General features: G+C 36.0%; 1 protein-coding gene across 1 annotated transcript in view; it reads left to right on the forward strand.

The window, feature by feature from the left end:
• KCNJ3 (potassium inwardly rectifying channel subfamily J member 3) overlaps positions 1-20,675 on the forward strand; it is a 142,839-nt gene that overhangs the window by 68,320 nt on the left and 53,844 nt on the right. The gene's annotated exons all lie outside the window — the stretch shown is intronic.

Consider the following 20,675-nt stretch of genomic DNA (forward strand, 5'->3'; position numbering starts at 1 on the left):
TTAGTTTTTGGCTTTAAACATTTGTGGAGGAGTTTTTGTTATGTAGTAGATTTCATTGGGAATACTTAAAGTTTTTACCATTCATTGTGAATCAGATTATTTCTTTTAACTTCTTGAAATGACTTGATCAGAGCCTGTGACAATTATGTAAAATGTGATTATGTATGATACTTTCATTTTTGAATTTAAGTTTTATGGTAGGAAGAAAAATGGCCTCTCAAAGTTGCCCATGTTATAATCCTCAGGACCTGTGAATATGTTACCTTACCTAACAAAAACCTGCTGAGGTATAAATTAAAGATTTTGAGATGAAGAGATTACCCTGGATTATCCAAATGGACCCAGTGTCATCATGAGGATTTATAAGTGAAAGATGGAAGTGGGAGGTGAGGAAGAGTTGAAACTGATTGAAATAGAGGCTCTATTCACATGGCCACAAGCCAAGGAATGGAGATAATTTCTACAGGCTTGAAAAGTCAAGCAATGTATTCTCCCCAAAAGCCCTTAGAATAAACTCAGTCCTCCCAATATCTTGGTTTTATATTTCTGACCTCCAGACATATAAGATGAATTTGTGTTGATTTAAGCCACTACTGTGGTAATTTATTACAGCAAAAATTAGAAACGAATATGTACCCTGACAAAATTGCTTTGTGAGGCTGTGTTCTATTTCAGTGTGAGGTAGAAAGTGTCTTTAATATTATGTATCAAAAAGCAAATGTTTTATTTATTTTAAAAAGTTTGTTAATTTACTAAATGTGCATCTAGGAGTAGGGGCATTTGGGAGAGGATCAGTTTTACCAATTGGTCCACTCTATAGTGTCTATAAATAATGGACACTATAGAGTGGACCAGAAATTAAGGTTGGTTAAAGATATGGGAGGCAGTCATTTATATTAAGGGAGTTCTATACTACATATTCGAAGACCCAATAGTCATTTATTTACAAAAGTGCATCCAGCAAAAGCCAGTTCACCTCTTCGGAACTTGGTTTCTTACTTTTTTTTTTTTAATCAGAAAAGATATCTCCCATATCCAGAAGTTGTTGGTAGAAACAAATAAGCTCTTATATATAAATTCTCAAGTAGTATTCAGAGGAAAATAGTAGGAAGGACTTCACTCTCTAGGCTTACACTAGGGAAAATCATATCAGAAAAAGAAAGTCTATTGGTACTCAAATTGGATAAGATCCTTTCTAAATCTGGCCATTACATCACTTTGGATATTGACTTGAACATACCGTAAGTAACTTCCACTGCTTATTCAGAGGGCCGGAAGCTTTAAGCTATTTGGCTTAGAGAAAGAATGGGGTGAGTACGGGATGGGGTAGAGTTGGTAGGGGGTGGGGGACAGTGTCTTGCAGGTGGTCTGCTGGAAATTTCAGATAATTCCCCATTTTGCTATCAATTATTGGCTCAGGCCAGTTATTTAATTTCTCCAAGCTGTAGTCTCTTCATCTCTAACATGAGCACCATTCCAAGGCTTTGCAGAGCTGTGGTGATGATAAAATAAAGTCACATAATGAAAATACCCATCCTGTCTCCTGCCCTGTATACTTATATTTGTAACTTTGGAACTCAGATGTCTGATAATCGATTTTGTGAGAATTTTGCCTAGTTATTAAAAGCTTAAATGTGTTAGAGTATACCTTTAAAACTTGTTTCATATTCTGCTACCAGAATGAATGTAGTCTCTTTCCTGTGGCTGCCTAATAAGGCTTAGAATCCAGTGCAGTTTGGAGAAGGAGGTGGAATCTTTGACCCCCCCCCCATTAGATTTTCTCTATGTGTCCCTGTGCTTTTGTCCTTTTCAAGTGGTTTCTGACCAACATAAATATGTGTTCATTTCAGCTATGTATTCTGCAGTTGGTAGTCTCAAGGATCTGAGGTAGTCATGACCTTCTGTAGCCATGAGTTGCCTATTTTGGGATCTAGAGTGGCATAGACTTTCCTTACAAGAGGAAGAGCTGAAGATGAGGAAGTAGGTGCTCAGCCAACCTCAGGGTCTGCCCAGCTGCTATGGAGAACACCAAGGGGTTGAAACACAGAAGGAGAATCAGTTACAGAGAAGAGAGAAGCTAGTATTTCTTATTTGTTTGTTTCTACAAACTTCAGGAAGTGTGGCATGGTAGGAGGTTGCATGGGGTGGAGCAAAAGTAGATTTACAGTAGTGAGTACATGAAACAGAGTTTATTCTTGTATCATTATTTATTAATTGTTTTATTACTTTCCATATGAACAACGCTGTAAACCTACTTTTGCTCCACGCTGTATATTGGGAAACTGTGAGAATCAAACTCTGGCTGTAGCTTTTAGTTTTTAAGTACTGGATTTGGACAAGTGACTTTTTTTTGTACGGCCTCACTTTCTCTGCCTTAACGTGAGAACATTTGAGTCTGGATAGAAACAAGTGAAAATATTTAGCTTGAAACCTGGTGTATGCAAACTAGGTGTTTAACAAAAACCACATTCCTTCTTTTTGTCCCCTCTGTTGTGCTATGAGGAGACATTTTTTTAAGAGTGTATAGCCTCTGTCTAATGATTCATAAATTAGGGTATAACTGGTGTGCAGGTGTCCCTGCTGAATTATCCAGAGTTATCTCTCAGGTAATGAGCTATTCTCTCTGCCCTTGGTTGTGACATCAATGTTTATTGTCAGCTTACTGCATCATGGACTTGCTTAAGTATGAAAAATGCTCTAACTATCTCAGTTATAGGCTGGGCTGAAGGAAATGTCCATATGAAGAACAATGAAAGTCATTATTTATAATGGAAACCAAGGGGTGAAATCATCTCTGACTATAAAATACTTTTCTCTCTTTTCTGCTTTTGGTTTTTTGGTTTGATCAAGTTATGCTTGTCCAACCTGCAGAATCTCACAGCTGCTCAGTGGCCAACACAAGCCACGATACAGTCATTTAATGACTGTACAAGCCTTTGTGTACATCACCAACTTTCCCTGATGTGTCACATTTTACAGCAGAAGCAAAAGTTGAAACTTCATATAGGCTGGCGTTTGCTTGAATAATTAAAATAACAACCATCTTCCTTTTATCCTGGTGATTATTTAGGCAGAATCTCCTTTCTTCTAATTTACCCTTCAGTTTTGAGGATTATTGCAATTGTCTGCACTGGCCTTCATCTACAGTGGCCCTCTCTTGGTTCACTGGGTACACCATAGTCTTTTTGAAGATCTTTGCACATGCTGTTCCCTTTTCCTGGAATGCGCACTGATGCCCTCTCACTTTCAAACACACACCCACATACACACCTATTTAAATCAGTCTCAGCACTATTAATATTTGGGTCAGATAATTCTTTGTTGGGGGAGGGTGCATTGAGGCTGTCCTATGCATTGTAGGATGTTAGCAGCATTCTTGGCCTCTACCCACTGGGCTTACCTGTGGAATCCCTCCCAGTCATAACAACCCAAATGTCTCCAAACTCTGCCAGATATCCCATGGGGCAAACTCACCCACAGTTAAGGATCACTACTTTTGAGTTTACTGCAAATGTTATATCCTTCTTCAGGAAGATTTTTCTCATCCCCTAAAATAAGTTGGTTCCTTCTGCCCTTTATTCTCAATCAGTGCCTATCATATTTGTCTATTGGTTTCCTTTATAGCACTTATCACACTAAAATGACTGTATGAATATTTATTTTTATATTTTGCATTATTTGTTTCTGCTAGAATGTAAATTCCAAGAAGGAAATTACTTTTCTTGCCTGGTTTTGCACTAAAATCCTAGTGCCTAGTACACTGCCTTGCATATAGCTGGCACTCAATATGCATTTGTAAAATTAATGAACTGTGATTTGGTTCTGTTTATTTTATATTATATAAAACTAGAGGCCCAGTGCACAGATTCATGCACCAGTGGGGGCCCTCGGCCTGGCCTGCAAGGATCAGGCCAAAACTGGCTCTCCGACATTCACTGAAAGGTCCTGGATTGCAAGAGGGTGGTTCTCAGGTGATGCACCCCAGAATTGGGCTCTCTCCTCTCTGGTTTGGGTGCATCACCCAAGAACTGCAGCTGCTAAGTCACCGCAGCTCAGCAGCTCCTGTATTGAGTGTCTGCTCCCTGGTGGTCATTGCGTGTCACACCTACCAGTCAGATGGTCAGACCATTGGACAGACAGTCGCTTAGGCTTATATATATATATATATAGATTAATATATTTTTAAGTTAGTGATTCTTCACAATCATTAGAGTCCTCAGAACGTCTTGTTATTGTCATTGAAATAATCTTTAGCTCTGTGATTCCCAAACCATGTGCCAAGGTGCCCAGTAAATTCACAGAGGTTGTGGAATATTTTAAATACCCTTTCAAGGAAAATACAGTAACATCCCTGCTAACTACTAGCTTTAGTTGTTTCAGTTTCAACACTAAATTGTATTCTGTTACTTTTGACGATGTCATATCTTTGTGTAGCTAGGTTTTTGACAGTTGCTTTGTCACAAAAAGCAACTACTACAAGAAAAAATTAATGTGGAACAGAAAATGGGGCTGGTGATGTTCAAACTGAGAAATAGTGTATTATTAAACAGATGCACACATACCAGTAGTAAGTAACTGCAGTTGTTTAAGAATGAAATCAAGTACTATTTTTGTTTAGTTTTTAAAATGACTACCAAATTGTTTAGGGAACACATTGGTAGGTTGTTTGAGCCTAACTACTTAATGAATAGAACAAGTAGATATTTCTTTTGGTTAAGAGACTAATGACAAACTTTACTTTCCAGATTGGAGGCAGTAAGGAAGCAATGAAGAGAGAGAGCTTGGAAATCTCTGCATTTAGCTAATTTAGTCATTTCCACTCTAGACACTTTCTTTTACTAGACACTAATTTCTAGTTCCTTATATGCGCATTAACATATATTAAGAGGTATGTCATATATTTATGACATGCTACATTATGATTTGTAAAAGGATATATGATAAGAAAGATTGATATAGGTTGCAGGTTTTCTCCTGCCATTATGCTGAAGCTCAATTCTCAAAGAAATTGGGGCTGATTTTAGAACACTTTATAGGTTTCTTAAATAGAAAGAAGAAAATTTATTTAAAATTATTCATTTTTATTTATATTTTTTTGTTTTTGTAGGAGCTAAAACTAAGCTTTTTTCAGTATATGTTAGACTTTATTATTGTATTTACCAGAGGTTTACTAAACTCATAGATTATTAAAATCTTGGCTATACTAAATAAGGCTTTTATAAGAATTTATTTGGAATTGGTTTTAATTATCATTTTTATTAATTAAACTCCAAATCTCTTTACATTTTCTTTTTCAATAACTTTTGCTAAATTGTGTCATTGATTGCATAAATACCATTATAATTAAATCAGTTTTATTTTAGATGACAATCCAAATCCTGTTTAACGGCTGAGGCATTCTTTACATTTGTATTGGCCTCTATATACCAATCCCAACAGTCTGTGTTATATGAATTACTGCAGATATGCATAAAAGGGAAACTTTATGACTCCTGCAACTATTATTAAACTTTGCTCGTTAGTGTAATTTATCCATTCATAAGTTTTAATGCAGACATTTTCAGTAATAAATTCAAGCTTTATAAAAGAATTTTCAATGAGGTGATTATATCTTCCAAAAGAGTTTCACATATTAACTGAGAAGATAAGTATGTCATTTAGAGGAAATTCAACATTATGCAATTCTCAGTATTAAGCATATTTACCAAAGAAACCAAACAAACAACAAAAACAAGAAAAAACACCCACAAAAGCTCTTTCATGTCTTTTCCTCAGTTCATACCTATGTATTTCACTGCTCTCTCAACACCCTCTTTGAAGTTCCAGATATTGTGCACATATTACACATACTAATTTGTTAAGAATTTGTGCTGCTGAGACTTCTTGGAAAGATGAGTAGAATTCATGTTGGAGGAAATCTTCCTACTCCTAAAATCTGATCTAGCACAGCCCTTGAAAATGGAAAGCAACATATTTGGAAGATTTAAGGAACTGAGAAATAGAGTTTTTAGCTTTTTGTTTTGTTTTTCTTTCTTGCCTACAGTATTTTAAAGATGTATCATCACATAGTATCTTGATCATTTTGTGCCATTGCTAATTAGATGATTTTCTGATTCAAGGAAGTTGACTTTTGTCTGTTTTATTTATGCTATTATTGATTATTTTTGAAAATGTTGTTTTTGTCCTTAGTATGGATTATTGAGAAGGGAGTGAAATAGAGGGAGGTTAGGAATCATAAGGATCCATAAAGATGCTGTAATTTTCATGAACTCCTTTACCAGAAGTGCTTTTGTTATCCCCTACTCTAGTTTCTGCATGGCAGCTCTCTTAGGCAAAACACTGAACCCCTCATTTTGAAGGTGCCAATAGAATTTGATTTATGTGATAGGATTGTGATAGTTAAATTATTAAATATTATCTCATAAACAGTAAGCCTCAAGAAGATAATTTTAAAGGTTATTGTTAAGAGCAATTTGTTGAGAATATAAAAAAAAAAGAATTAAAAAACTAGTGATTTTACTCCTCACAAAATACAGGACTTTTCGATAAATGCTTTTAGGCAAAGTAAATAGTTATATCTGAAAAGTAAAATAAGTTTGGATCTACAGCTCACATGCATGAGATGAATTGCAAACATATCAAGTATTCAGCTATTAAAAATGAAAGCATAAAAGTACTAGATAAAAATATTGGGGAATTACTTTATAAATATGGAGTCATACTGTAAAAAACTAATGTCGGTGAGAAGGAATCTATAGGAAAGTTTGGACCTACTCCAGAGGGATAGTTGAAAAGGTAAAGGTGAGGGGGCAGAATAGGACACACCCAACCATGGGAGTGGGGAGGCAGTGTGTTCCAAAAGGTAGAACTCATTATACCTTGAGCCAATAAGCAAGCAGATGGTCTTTATTACAGTCGCTCTCAGCTATTTCCAGCGGGGTTAGAATGTTCTGGAAAAGGAGCAAACACTGTTCAAAAGACAAATAGACTGACTCTAGGTTCTAGCTTATGTTGATAGATGAGGGGACCATCTCCTTACATGACATCAGGGGCTTGACTCCTCTAATCATTAGAGGAAGAATTGATACTAGCAAAGTGGGCTATACAATGTACTAGATAAGGAACTTGAAGTTCAACATTAGTGGTAGCTTCACATAAAGGGTGACTTGTTACTAAGCATTGAAGTAATATACTGAATTATTCTGGCTTAGGTTTGGGATTAATCAGAGAAATCACATGAGGTTGTGGACATTTAGTCTCACGTGTGCTGGAAACAGATACAGAAATGAAATATCTGGTGTTACAAGAGCTGAAAATATATAAATTGATACTGAGAAAGAGGACTGGTTTTGAATGAGGCCCTAAGCCAACATTGATATTAAACAACCATCTGTAATAAAAATTTGAATTTAGTGAGACATCCAAACAGACAGATATTTTTCTAATTATTTGCAAAGATGCAGGATTTTTTAATTTTATTTTATGTACTGAATAATCACCATCTCCTTGCATTTAAGTTCTCCTTGGGATAGGGTACATTGAAAAAAGGAAGAGAGAACAAGAGTTAAAAGCTGAGATAACTACAGCTAATAATTTCTTTATCAAAGTTCATTATTTTCACTTGTTCCATACTGCTGAAATAAAGAACATTCTAATATGTAATTGGTGGGTATTAAGAATGCATCATGTAAATCGGAAAGATTGCAGCAAAAATACTATAAAATCTGCATTAACAGTTTTGTTCTAGAAATATGATTTGTGACAGAATTATGATAATCTTAATCTTTTACTTTCCTTGGTACTTGCCCTGATTGGTGGGAAAGAAATGTACTTCAGCAAGTAAAAGCATGTCTAATAAAATTTTGATTTTAAAAACTCTATCAGAGATACTGAAAACAGATTTTGAATTATTGTCTTTAAACTTCTGTTTGCAGAGGTTATTTTTTGTAAGCCTGATTCTGATGCCAGTGACAATCTTTTAAATATTTTTTGCCTTTACCATTTTCAGTGTCAAAAAGTGTAAAACACTTTTAATCACTCAAGCTGAACCAAGTATAATGATTTTCCCCTAAAAAATGCTTCTACTAAGCATATCCTATATAATAAAGAGCAAATATGCAAATTAGACCAGATGGTGGAATGACCTTCTGGAATGACCAGTGGGCTGGGGGCAGGGCCGTGAGGCACGAATTTCATGCATTGGGCCTCTAGTTATATTATAATAATACAATTTTAAATTTCAAGTTTAAATTTTACTTATTATTGATCTGTGAAAATCCTTAAGAAATCGGGAGGTAAATTCCAGTGAATACATTGGGACAAAGCAGTTAATTGAATTAAGCATGGGGCCTAAGAAGAGACCCTCAATTAAAAGATATCACATTTAATATGGGTAGAACAACATATTTTAATTATTGAAATTAGTTTATAATGTATATTAACTGCTATTTTATTATTTATTTATTTATGTTATTGTTGACAGAATTACAGATGTCCTCTGTTATTTCCCTCTTGGCCCCTCTCCTGTATTTAGTCTTTATTTTTACACTAAAGACATCTCCTTGAATGGTTTACTGTATTTCCCCGAATCATGACACCATAGAATTGCCTTTTAAAAAATATAAGTATATATATTTTTTTGATTTCAGAGAGGAAGGGAGAGGGAGAAAGAAATAGAAACATCAATGATGAGAGAGAAAATTGATCGGCTGCTTCCTTCATGCCTCACACTGGGGATCCAGCTGCCAATCTGGGCATGTGCCCTGACCTGGAATCTAACTGTGATCTCCTAGTTCATAGGTCAATGCTCAACCACTTGAGCCACGCTTAGCTGGGCTGAGATTGCTTTTTTTTTTTTTTTTTAATACTTTTCTTTATTGATTTCAGAGAGGAAGGAAGAGGGAGAGAGAGATAGAAACATCAATGATGGGAGAGAATCATTGACCGGTTGCCTCTGCACGCCCCCTACTGGGGATTGAGTCCACAATCCAGGCATGTGCCCTTGGCTGGAATTGAACCTGGGACCCCTCAGTCTGCAGGCCAATGCTCCATCCACTGAGCCAAATCGGCCAGGGCAGGGATTGCTTTTTTTGGATAACTACTGAGATTAGCACCAGCATATGAATTTAAGAGTGTGTACTTGAGTCGAAACCGGTTTGGCTCAGTGGATAGAGCGTCGGCCTGCACACTCAAGGGTCCCAGGTTCGATTCCGGTCAAGGGCATGTACGTTGGTTGCGGGCACATCCCCAGTAGGGGGTGTGCAAGAGGCAGCTGATCGATGTTTCTCTCTCATCGATGTTTCTAACTCTCTATCCCTCTCTCTTCCTCTCTGTAAAAAATCAATAAAATATATTTTTTAAAAAAAGAGTGTGTACTTGAGGGGTGGTTATTGATTCTGACATATCTTTGAACCATTTTGCTAATTGGTTGGCTTAAATGCAATTATGAAAACAGGAATTTGGAGGTAGTTTAGGGGAGCATTAGGTTTGGGGAGAGATTTTATGGTCCAGAGATGAACTTAACCTTTGGAATACTTTCCAGTTTTGTGAGGAACAACAGTGATGTCAAATTCACTTTCTCTTCCACATGTCAAAAACCATAGTGCTAGAGTCATGTGAAGTCACATTTCAATTAATGCCTTTTATTTTTTACTTGTATATCACTAATATTCTGTATTTCACCCTTATATTAATAATTCAGGCCTATCCTGTTTTTGGTTGCACATTTTTTCCTTTCTGCACTTTTAGAAGTTTTGAAGAGTTATTAAAGTGATTGAATGTCTAATATTCATACTTGAGAGCATGTCTTAATATGTAAATTATACCTGCTAAAAATATTTGTGTAGTCATTATGAGATGTTACATTATTTCTTTAACACTTTGTCAGGCAATGATTTTCTTAGATACAAATTTATTAGTCTTCAGTTATTCATAGACTTACTATACAACTATTAATACCACCAATGCACAAGAGTGTTTTTCTTTAATTGTCTACATTTTTAAGAGTTCACATTTCATTTATGGCATCCCGGTGAGCTGCAAAAAAAAAAAAAAAATCATTAAATGTAGTTTTGACATGTTAAATTGGCCACGGATGGATATTGGTCTCCTATTTTATTAAATTAAAAAAATTAGTCAGTGATACTTTAATATTTTAGTCACTTTCAAGTAGACCTACTATCATTTGCCAATCATAATTTACTTCCAGCACATAATTTTTGAAATGACAAGTATTCTCAAAATGAAAACTAAAACTAAAAAAATCTAGTCCCGGACAAATGTTTTAAAGGATTTTATAGAGTAAAACTAGTTTCCTCAAATAGAAACTAATTTCTATGCCTGTAAACTCCGCTTCATTTCATTTTCAGGACTGGTTTGACAGCATTTGGATAAAGAGGGCTACACTTATTTATACCCCTTGATCACTTGCATTACTTCAGTGCTTTAATATAGTAATGTATAGTCTTAGGCATCAGTTTAACATTTGCATCAAATATTTATGTATATTACATCTTTATTATACCCCAATTATACAAATTTACAAAAATAGTTAACTGGCTTTGTATTTTATATTTAGAACTGAAGTTACAATTTCTTACATCTTTGACTTATTTTAACATCAACAACAATCAAATAATGCTATTTCATTAAATATGCTAATTACACTTTAAAAACATTTTTATAAATGTCATTATGTAACAGCATTAATTTTAGAATCAAAGAAATGCAACATATTGCCATTTGGAATTTTATAGAACTTCTCTCCTAAACAATTTGGACATATGTAATTATGTAGACAATTGGAAGTACAAGAACTTAGACCAGGGCAACCTTGGGGGATGGAAAAAAAATACTAAGAGGAAAGGAGATAAAGTTTAGATAAACTTGATTTGTTTATGAGGCAGGCAAAAATTCCTTCCAACATACTGAGCTTGCTCTTTTTTCTTATTTTATTTTGTGGTTCATAGCAGCATCTTTATTTTTCAGGCTATGAGCATTGATTTCAGAGAGGGAGAGAGAGGGAGAGACAGACAGAACATCAATGATGTAAGAAAATAATTGATCGGCTCCCTTCTATACACCCCACACTGGGGCTCAAGCCCACAACCTGAGCACTTTGGAAATTGAATTGTGACCTCCTAGTTCTTAGGTCAGTGTTCAACCACTGAGTCATGCCAACTGGGTAGACCATGAGCATTTTTCAAAGGAATTCAGGAGAAGGGACTTTTAGTGCTTCTGCTCTTCCCCTGTCATCATTTTCTTTCTCATCCACCCTTTCTCCCTGGAAGTTTGGAGATGGTAAAGGAGCTTGAACAAAAGTAGTTGTTCCGTATTGGTCATGACAAAGACATATAAGCACAATACTATATTGATATACATATAATGAAGTAATTTATAAACTATTTAATTAAATATCTTTATTTTTATTGATTTCAGGAAGGAAGGGAGAGGGAGAGAGAGATAGAAACATCAATGATGAGAGAGAATCATTGATTGGCTGCCTCCTGCATGCTCCCTACTGGGGATCAGGCCTGCAACCCAGGCATGTGCCCTTGACCAGAATCGGACCTGGGATCCTTCAGTCCTCAGGCCTTCGCTCTATCCACTGAGCCAAACTGGCTAGGGCTAAACTATCTAATTAAATGTAGTGTATTTAAAGCTGAAGATTTCAGCCATTTCAAGGTAAGTTTAAAAGCACAATTTTTAGTATAACAGGTCCATCCATTCCATTCTTTAAATTGTCTTATACATAATATAGGAAGCATTCTCTTAATTGAATTATCATGCATGTACAGTATGATTTAGTAAGGATAGTTAAGTACTTAAAAAAACTTATCCTTGATTATATTGAATTAATATCTTAGTTTCACTGAAGATAAGGTACTAGTATATATCTACAATGTCAGTAAAAAATAAATTACTATAGTTCAATTATGATAATCCAAGAAAAAGATGATAGTATTAAACATTTAGCAATGTTCCCCGAATTTATTGAAAATGTTTTATCTTTTGTCTTGCATTTCCATTTTCTTAGCAATGTATCGACAATAAATAGAAAATAAAACCCAACATATTTGAAACTAAGAATTTCTGTAAAGTGGAATTATGCTCTAGTGTTCTATTTTAACATGGCATCACTCAGTTTCTAAATGTTCCAAAAAATTTTTCCAGCAGTGTCTTCAACTAATTTTCACATACACACACTCAAAAAAAGTCATGAATTGGAAAGAGGCAGTTGGGGCATGAGCTAAATTTGTCTGATGGATAAAAATAGTAAATCCAGCCTGAAATACCGCTTTATACATAACACATATGAATAAAAACATTTTGTATAAGTAGGGTCTTTTCAAACAGTTTTCATTGAGAATGTGTGGATTGAATTGCAATAAGCCTTGCTGTTTTCCTGTGATCGCATCATGTTCCTTGGTTTTTGAGTGTGTGTGTGTGTGTGTGTGTGTGTGTGTGTGTGTGAAACTTAAGAAAATTATTTTTTTAAATGTTTCTTTTGTAATGGGCATCATACACATATCTCGGTTTAGCCAGGTTGACTTTATCTGCTGTCAAAAATTACTGACCCAGTGCAAGATATGTAACCAGCAACAATCCCATGAAATCCTAACTGACCTTGCTGCTTTCTGTCACTTTGTCAAATTCTATTTTTTTTTCATTTTTATTTAAATTTATATATATATTATTGATTTCAAAGAGGAAGAGAGAGAGAGAGAGTATGATAGAAACATCAATGGTGAGAAAGAATCATTGATCCACTTCTTCCTACACACCCCACTCTGGGGATTGTGCCCTGACAATCAAACTGTGACCTCCTAGTTCATAGGTCAACACTCAACCACTGAGCCACACTGGCTGAGTGAGACTGGCTGTATGGTAGCCAGTAGGAAATGATTGAGCTCTAATGGTGAAGAACCAAAAGCTAACTCAATAGCCACTTACTTATTTATATGAAGACTGCAAGTGATATATTAATATCAACCCATCAACCACAACCTTTCCAGAGAAGCTTGAGCTTTGAATTTTAGAGAAAGAAACCAGCCTAAAAAGCAAAAAAAAGGAGAAACACACAATGAAACAAAAGTACAGATGCAAGAATTAGCCATGAAGAGTAGAAATTCATAATTAATGTGCATTTTAATTACTGAAATGATAGTAGAATTCAATAGCATGCAAGATCTTTGCTTCTGAATGGCTTGCTTCTTGGCTAATGATGACATAGTAAGATAAAAATAGACCTTACAGGGGAAAATAAATCGACATTTGGATGTATTTTAGTGGCTTGAACTGTTAAATTTATTAGTAATAGCTATATCTAATGCATATAGAGATTAATGATGTAAATGTAGAGTACTTCTGTGACTTCATTTCTCCAACTGTGCCTACCTTATACTTAGTAGGAGCTCAGTGAAGACTTAATGAGTTCAATTGCTTTCATTCAATGTTTTTATTAGGTCAGCTAACAAATGATGAACTGGTCTATACTGCTGGACAGAATGTTCAGTGCCTTTGAGTGCTGACAAATGTTCTGAAGTGGCTGCATAATTCCTTGTGCCTTTTAAGCTGTTCTTGTGATTATTTGGCCTGTCAGTGACATTAAAGTATGTAAAATTATTGTTTTACTAGGGGCCTGGTGCACGAATTTGTGCATCAATGAGGTCCCTCGGCCTGGCCTGTGGGATCGGGCTAAAACCGGCTCTCCAACATTCCCCGAGGGGTCCTGGATTGTAAGAGGGCACAGGCCAGGCTGAGCAACTCCACCGGTGCACAATTGGGACCAGGGAGAGACGTGGGAGGTTGGCCAGCCAGGGAGGGACCGCTTGAGGGCTCTAGGGCGTATCCAACCCATCTCACTCAGTCCCGATTGGCCAAATCCCAGCAGCAAACTAATCTAACAGTTGGAGCATCTTCCCCCTGGTGGTCAGTGTATGTCATAGCGACTGGTCGACTGGTCGACTGTCTTCCCCCAGTGGTCAGTGCATGTCATAGCAAGCGGTTGAGTGGACTTAACATATCCTTAGCATATTATGGTTGATTGGTTGAACGGACAACTTGTTGACCAGACAGCATATTAGGCTTTTATTATATAGGATTGGTGCTGTTTTAAGAGTTCCATCTTGCTCATGTGCATCATGATTATTGGGAAGCATTCTTTGATGAGGTCATTTAAAGACGAACTTGGTACTTGAGAAGAACTATGGAGCCAGGATACCTGGTTAAATGTAGTTCTGCTACCTGCTCACCATGTAATTCTGGGCAAGCTCCTTTTCCTTTCTTTGACTGTTTCCCTGTGTGTAAAATGGGGATAATAATAATGCCTACTTCATAAGAATGCTGAAATGATAAATGAGTTAATATATTTAAGGTACTCAGAACAGTGACAAGTTCATAGTTAGTGCTAAATAAATGTTAACTATAATTACTTAATGTGATTAAAAATGGGTGAAACATGCATTTTAAACTGTTATAATACATGGCATACATAATAGCATAGGTATTTGCTTTTATACAAAGCACACAGGCACACAAATACATACACACTTACACCTTCAATATGCATTTTATAGATCAGAAAATGGAGGAAAAATAATGATAAAATGTCTACTCATAAAAACAGGTCATCAGCTGCTTGTCTGGTGTCATGCATGAGAACTAATAAAGTGTTCCCTTCCAATCTGCCTTCGTGAAAAGATTTGGAAGAGAGATAGGGTTTCTTGGTAGTGTTCTACTCAGATCAAAGCACAGAGAATCCCATCCCTACTTTACTTTCTTATTTGAACAGGGAGTGTATGGATACAAAAGAAAACTAAGGGTTAAAGTTACTTTACTTGAGACAAAATTTAATATTTTCTTGGAATGAAGAGAACATTTCATGAAAGAACATTTTTAGTATATTTTGGTGGGGAAACACACAGAGGAGATATTGGAACAACAAAAAGTGGCTTAGAATTTAATGGTGTTGGAATAGTCAAGGATGTTAAAAATTTTTATCTGCATGCCCAAATGAATTATGCATGATTCAGGCTTTTTAAAAAAATGTATATATTTTATTGAATTTTTTACAGAGAGGAAAGGAGAGGGATAGAGAGTTAGAAACATCGATCAATTGCCTCCTGCACACTCCCCACTGGGGATGTGCCCGCAACCAAGGTACATGCCCTTGACCGGAATCGAACCTGGGACCCTTTAGTCCGCAGGCCGACGCTCTATCCACTGAGCAAAACCGGTTAGGGCCAGGCTTTTTTTTTTTTTTTAACTGAACATTATAGTAATGTTCACAGATATGTTCCTTATTGAATTCTTTGTTTTGCTTGGAATGAGACAGAGACAAGGAAACATGGTAATAGAGCTCAAATGACATAGTAAGAGAAGTCTCCTTAGTACATGTATTTCTGCCACCACAAACATCCTGGATTAACAACCAAATGGTAATCCTTTCATGTCTTTTATTTATTTATTTTTAATCCTCACCCAAGAATATTTTTCCCATTATTTCTTAGAGAGAGTGGAAAAGAGAGAGAAGAGAGAGAGAGAGAGAGAGAGAGAGAGAGAGAGAGAGAGAGATGTAAGAGAGACACATTGATTGGTTGCCTCCCACATGTTCCTCCACTGGGGCCCAGGATCGAATCAGCAACCCAGGTAGGTGCCCTTGAGCAGGAATCGAATCTGAGACCCTTTGATGCGCAGGCCAACATTCCAGCCATTGAGCAACACCAGTCAGGGCCCTTTCATGTCTTTTAAAAATGCATATATAGAATATACTTATGACCAAATCACAGTTTTAGGTAACTTGTAAATATTAACTTGTTAAATCCTCATAAAACTCTGAGGTAGGTGTTAGAATAATCCCCATAGAGAAGAGAAGATTAAGGCACCCATAGGTTATATAATTTACCCAAGAACTCACAGCTATAAAGTGGTAGAGTCAAATCTGAACTCAGCTAACCTCATACTCTACCTTTCTGAACTACAAGAGAGTGTTTCTTCTATATGCAAGAAACTAAATGGTGACTATTTCCATTATTCTATTTTCTCAAAGAGGACCATTTAAATACTATGCATGCTGGTTCTTAGGATGTATTTGGATTACTGCTCTTTGATTGGATTAGATACAGAAAACAATTTCTAAAACACATGTAAAAGTAAAATTCAACATTTATTCACAAAAGAATTATGGAAGAGTATGGTACTTATAAACTTTAAATAAAAATCAAATTTTTACTGTTTTCTTGCTGGGAAATAAAATTTGAGGTTTATAATATACCTCATTTAGATTTGAAGGTATTACAGTAATTATATAGCAATAATTGTTGCAAGGATAAATTTGGTTTTCCAATTTATAATGTTACCAAGGATTTTCAAACACTGTTTAATCATTAAAAGTTCTCATTTATTACAGAAACATTATTGTAACTGTTTCAAACTTGACAAAATTCTGCTGTTCGGTCGATTTGCATATTATGCTTTTATTATATATATATATAGTCATCCTATATGCTAATAAAAGCATAATATGCAAATCGACCAAACAGCAGAATGACCGGTTGCTATGATGTGCACTGACCACCAGGGGGCAGACCTTCAATGCAGGAGCTGCCCCCTGGTGGTCAGTGTGCTCCCACAGGGGAGAGCTGCTCAGCCAGAAGCCGGGCTCATGGCTGGCGAGCACAGTGGTGGTGGCAGGAGCCTCTCCTGCCTCCACTGCAGGGGGGTGGTAAGGAGCGAGGGGTCCCAGACTGCGAGAGCCCTGGACTGCAAGAGGGATGTCTGAACACAAGCTTAGGCCCGATGGGGATCGGGCCTAAGCTGTCAGGCAGACATCCCCCAAGGGGTCCCGGACTGCGAGAGGGTGCAGGTTGGGCTGAGGGACCCCTCCCTCCCAGTGCACAAATCTCATGCACCGGGCCTCTAGTATATATATAGTTTTATATAAATGATGTGTGTGGCAAAAACATTATATTAGTTTGCTATGGCTGTCATAAAATGGCAGTCTGTGTATTGTAAACCACAGTGATTTATTTTCTTCTGGAGACTAGAGGTCTAAGACCAAGGTATGATCAGGTTGTGTTTCCCCTGAGGTCTTTCTCCTTGGCTTGCAGGTGGCTGCTTTCTCACAATGTCCTCACAGAGTGTTTCCTCTGCTCTCATCCTGGTATCTCTCTCCTTTCCATATAAGGACATGAGTCAGATTGGGTTCAGGCCTACTCTAAATACCTCACCTTAATTATTACTTAACATCTTTACTTTCATATAGAGTCTATTCTAAGGTACTAGGATCAGGGCTTCAACATATGAATTATGGGAAAACACAATTCAGCCCATAACAGTCATAATTGTGACAAATGAATTTAAGACCAGTGACTAAATGTCTGAACCAACCAAGAAATATTGTCATCTCTTTTTGATGTCTCAGTTTTGAAACTGAGGGGTCTCTTTTTAGGATTGTCTGTTGTGGTATGAATATCATCGCCTAAGGAAATGGATTAATTATAAAAAGCACTGTGCTCACTTAGTCCAAAGCTATTTTAAAAGGTTTCAAATCTGATGGAAACTGTTGCAATAGAGTTTTTACTCCATTTATTCTGAAATTACCACCAGTTAGAAAAGTCAGTGTTCTATCTATTTTTACCTCCATTAATTCCTGATGAAGTTTTTTATCCCCTCACTTTGAGAACTGAGCGTAGAAGGTTATAAAAGTTTCCCTGGATAGAACTCTGGGAACATAGGAGACATCGAAGGCCAGGAATTTCCTGAAAAACAGTTACTCAAATGTATAAATATTTCACTCATTTCTAGGGTATTAGACAGTGGACATGAGAAGTATGTTATAGGATCAATAGTGTTACTCACCCAAGCTCTGCAATTAACACTTGGTTATTGGACACCCTTTGTGTGAGGGATAAAATGTCATTGCCAATGCTACTTTCAGTCAGTTCAATTGTTTCTTAGTACTAGATGCTATTGTATTTCTCATTGTGATGCAGATACATGTATATTTCCTTTTCAATACTTATCTGTTACTTATTACCCCTAGCCAAATAAAGCAAATCAAAACATTTTCTGATGACATCAGGATTGCTGTGCATCATTAATGAAAGGTATATAAAAAGAATTTCATTTTAGTCAACTGAGAAAAACAAGAAAGTATATATATATTCCTTGGTTTAGGATAATATTTGCCAAAACTGAATGATGACATTCATTGTTTTTAGCTGAAGAGCTAAACAATAATGAATTAGCCATGATGTATCAGAGGATAATGTCCACATTACAGGGAACTCGGAAGATTTAACAGTTATGTTTATAAATATGAACCAGAGAATATTGAATTTATTTTAAAATTTAGATTACTATGCAACTTAGAGGAATCTTTGAGATATTAAGAGAGAAATATTAATGGATGATATTGTTTGGCATTTGTGTTGGAATCATTCAATGAATCTTTTTCTTCTGCCACTAGAAAAAATGTATGTCAATTTAAAAACAGTTTAAAAGTATATTGAAATGAAAAGGATTTTTTTATAACTGAGAAAGGCAGGAGAACTTTTTTTTTATATTTGGTTTTGGAATTAAGCTTCCCATTTCATCCCCTTTGTATTTTCTGTAACTTAGGTATTTCTGATATTACATGGTCTTCCTCTCCATTCGCTAATAGTTCTTTCTCCTAGCATTGTTTCTAAAAAAATTATTTTCTGTATATCTCTTTTGCTATTTTTGCCCTATTATTTGGAATAAAAACTTTGGTAGAATTTCAGCATATCTTTATGGAGCTGCTCTGCACCAGGGATTGAGTCAACCCTGTGTGTTCTTCCCTCTCATCCCTCCTCCCTTCCACAGCAACCATGGAGAGCCTCTTTGAAACCCTAGGGAACCAGGAGCAAGATATGAATGTGACTGCTGCTATCATTACAAACGTGTTTATTTGCCTCTTCTTATTGTTCCTGTTTTCTCAAACTTCCTCAAGTCCAATTCTCATAACAAGTAGCAGTTAATAAATGGGAAAGCAATTGGAGGGTGTAGCATACCTCACCCACTATTCAACCTGCACTGTTCAGGTTCCTTGAACCTACCCTCTGCCCTTCTGCATTCATGCATTTTTTTCCATGATTTTTCTCCTAGGTGGAACACAACTTCTTCCATCTCTGGCTTTTGAAAAGCAATGCATTGTTTTATATCATCTCAAGTATTCTAAGTACCATTCCTTAGTGCTTTCCAACTAAATGAGATTCAGTGTTTATTTTTTTATGACAGTAATTTTAACCTTTCTTGGAATATACGCTAACATTCACTTGTGCTAATTGGCCAGAAATCCCTTGAGTAGAGGGAAGAGTATTCAGGAAGAGAATAGGCATTCATCCACATTAATTTCATCAGTTTGGAAACTTAAAGAATGGAGTGGCTGATGTTGCCACAGAATTCATGAAAACTGAGATGAGAATAGATGTTTTAACAGAGCCTTGAAGATAACCAATATTTAAGATACAGAAACGGAGGCCAGTAAAAGAGAGTCAGAGAAGCAGCACACATGTATCTTTATTGATATATAAGGTACTAGGAAGCGTACTAGTAAACTATTGCAATTGAGAAAAATGGCAGTCTTTTTTATTTTGCAGGAGAAGCCATTTATTGGATAGTCTTCTTGTGTCTAAATGGATGTTTTGTCATTTGCTCTTATTCCTTTGATACTACTGCTTGTCTGCTACAAAACTAGTCCTTTAAATAAGCATTGATGGGAAATTTTGAAATGGCTAGTAACAGTTATCATACACATGTTTTGCATGGGCACACATTCTTTCTATTTTTTTAAATATTGACTTCAAATATATTTATGTTTTCTGCTATTAATATTTCTATAATTTTTAAATGGGTGAAAAAAATTACTATGTGAGTTTGAGGTGTGTTCTAACTCAAGTGTGAGACCTACTAACCAAATGTATTTGAAAGGATAATATTTAAGATGTAAGGTAGCATGCTGCACAAAAAAGGAGGCCATGGAAGATTAAAAAAACCACATTACCCCGAATTTGCCTTGGTGTGGATATGAGAGTTCTAAAGAAAACTATGTTATCTGGGATTGATTCAGAATTACTTGTGAGTCTCACTCTGAAGTTCAGTTTTAAGGTTTGAGAAACCTTTATCAGTTGGTCAAGAATTTGTTGATATTTATGTTAACTTTTGCTATTACTGGTTGCCCTGTGTTATGTAAATTTCATAGCCCTTAATTTGCTTAAGGCTCAGATCTTGGATGGCTGATATTTTTCTTAGCTGTATAATATTATACAAAAAAGCACAAAGATCTTTGCGAATTAGATTTTTATTTTGTCTTACCAACAAGCCCAGGAAGTTACCATGTATCTAGGGCCTAATAGTAATCAAGCTAAACTTAAAGTGAAGAAGACAGTGGCCTCCGGGGAAATTAAACCCACTATCTCTTTGAATTTGCTTTGTTGGTTGAAATATCATGGGGAAAACGCTAAGGATATTTATTTTATCTAGGAATCTGAATTGTGTAAGTTTATGGAAGACTTTATTAAGAGCTAGCTAGAGGAGCTAAGGAAGCTTGGCAATGAGTTACTTGCTTTGGAAAATACTAACTCTCCATTTTATGCTCAAATAATGCATGCAAAAGTGACTTGAAATATATAAAGCATATGGTTGTCTGTTTC

This window comes from Eptesicus fuscus, chromosome 11, assembly GCF_027574615.1.
Source record: "Eptesicus fuscus isolate TK198812 chromosome 11, DD_ASM_mEF_20220401, whole genome shotgun sequence".
In the NCBI taxonomy this organism is placed as follows: domain Eukaryota; kingdom Metazoa; phylum Chordata; class Mammalia; order Chiroptera; family Vespertilionidae; genus Eptesicus; species Eptesicus fuscus.